Genomic DNA, 2,509 nt, shown 5'->3' with positions numbered 1-2,509 from the left:
ACCTGGTGTGGACACCTGACCAGCTACACTCCCCCACTCCCCCACTCAAACACTCCTTCTGCCTTCTGAGTAGTCGGGACCACAGACCTGCATCACCATACCCAACCTTCTTTCATATCTTTAAGAAATTGAGGTAAGAGTCACACAACATACAATTGTAAACATGTTGGCCATGCCTATAGTCCCAGCTACATGGGAGGCTGAGGCTACAGGAATTTTGAGGCCAGCCTTATCTTAAAAACCCTGTCTCTTAAATACAAATGGCACATGGTCTCCCTAATATGTGGATGCTAAAGCCAAAATTCAAGGAGATATGACAAAGTAAACAGGACTTGAGAAACAAAGGACTTCCACTCATTTTGTCATATCATTGCTAAATGACTCAATGTTCTTGACCACATATATGGCATATATATACGCACATCTGAAGGAAACTAGGAGGAGGACACAGAACAGAGGGAAATAGGAATACATATAAGAGAGGGGCCCATCAGCTGCACTGGACATAGATGAAATTAACTAAGCAACTCAAAGGCAGCGATGAGAGGGAGGGAATGAGAGGGAAAGAGGGAATAAGCAAAAGGAAAGAAATGTAACTATCATCTGATGTGGAAGAAATAGTTGTATTATCAAAGCTCATAGATTCACAAACTTTATAGACCACAATAATGATAATTTGCCTTGTGAAGGTTAAAATGTGTTTGTGACTTTAACTAAGTATCACTAGTCCACAATACTGTGAAATATGTGATATTTATGTAATCACCTAATCGCAATAAAAAATTTAAAAAACCCTGTCTCTTTAAAAATGTGGCTTTTAAAAAAGCAAACCCTATCTCTTTTTTAAAGTAATTTTTTATTGTGATTAAGTGATTACATAAATTTCACAGTATTGTGAGATAGTGACACTTAGTTAAAGTCACAAACACATTCTAACCTTCATGAGGCAAATTGTCATGATCATAGTCTATAAAGTTTGTGAATTCTATGTGCTCTGACAATACAACTATTTCTTCCACATTGGGTGGTATGTACATTTCTTTCCTTTTGCTTAGTGTTGCCTCTTTCCTTCTCATTCCCTCCCTCCCATCACTGCCCATGAGTTGCTTAGTTCATTTTCATCAGTGTCCAGTGCAGCTGATGGGCCCCACTGTTGTATGTTTTCCCATTTCCCTCTGATTCTGTATCCTCCTCCTAGTTTCCCTCAAATGTGTGTACATATGTATATATATATATATATATATATATATATTATATACCATATATGTGGTCAACAGCATAGGGTCATTTAGTAATGATAGGACAAGATGAGTGGAGGGCCTTTGTTTCTTGAGTCCTGTTTACTTTGTCATTATCTCCTTACATTTTGTATTTAACATCTATATATCAGGGATACCATCTGCCATTTGTCTCTTTGCTCTTGGCTTACCTCACTCAAAATCTTTTTTTTTTTAGTTCCATCCATTTCCCTGCGAATGCCATTATTTTGTCCATTCTAATGGCTGCATAATATTCCATTGTATATAGGTACTACAATTTTTGGATCTATTCATCTGTAATGGGGCATCTGGGTTGTTTCCATATCCTGGATATTGTGAACAGTGCTGCAATGAATATGGAGGTGCATGTGTCCTTGTATCCTGGTTCCTGTTACTTAGGATAGATGCCTAGGAGTGGTATGGCTGGGTCATAGGGGAGGTCTATATTTAGTTTTCTGAGGTACCTCCAGACTGCTTTCCAAAGAGATTGTATTAGTGTAAAACTCTGTCTCTTAAAATTTTTTTCCGGTCCTGGGGCTTGAACTCAGGGCCTGGGCACTATCCCTGAGCTTCTCTGTGCTCAAAGCTAGCGCTCTACCACTTGAGCCACAGCCCCACTTCTGGTGTTTTCTGCTTATATGTTACTGAGGAATCAAACTCAGGGCTTCATGCATGCTAGGCAAGCACTCTACCACTGAACCACATTCCCAGCCCTTAAAAAATTATTTTTGTAGATTTTTGTTTTGTTGTTTTGTTGGTGGTGGTCATGGAGCTTGGACTCAGGGTGGACACTGTCTCTGAGCTCTTTTTCTCAAGGCTAGTGCTCTACCACTTGAGATAAGAGTCTCATGAACTTTCTTGCCCAAGCTGGCTTCAAACTGTGATCTCAGATCGCAGCCTCCTGAGTAGCTAGAATTACAGGTATGAGCCATTGGTGCCCAGCTTGTGGACTTTTTTCTTTTGGTTGGTTGTGGGGCTTGAACTCTGGGCCTGGGTGCTGTCCCTGAGCTCTTCAGCTCAAGGCTAGTGCTCTGCCACTTGACTCTGATTTTCTTGTGGTTTATTGGAGATGAGAATCCCATGGAAGCTGGGTGCCCATGGCTCACGCTTGTAATCCTAGCTACTCAGGTGGCTGAGATCTGAGGATTGTGGTTCAAAGCCAGCTCAGGCAGGAAAGTTCGTGAAAGTCTTTTTTTTTTTAGGTCCGGTTGTGGGGCCTGAACTCTGGGCCTGGGTGCTGTCCCTCAGCT

The sequence above is a fragment of the Dipodomys ordii genome, unplaced genomic scaffold (genome assembly GCF_000151885.1).
Source record: "Dipodomys ordii isolate 6190 unplaced genomic scaffold, Dord_2.0 Scaffold19, whole genome shotgun sequence".
NCBI classification, from domain to species: domain Eukaryota; kingdom Metazoa; phylum Chordata; class Mammalia; order Rodentia; family Heteromyidae; genus Dipodomys; species Dipodomys ordii.
The sequence above is the reverse complement of the archived record's forward strand: the minus strand, read 5'-3'. Positions refer to the sequence as shown.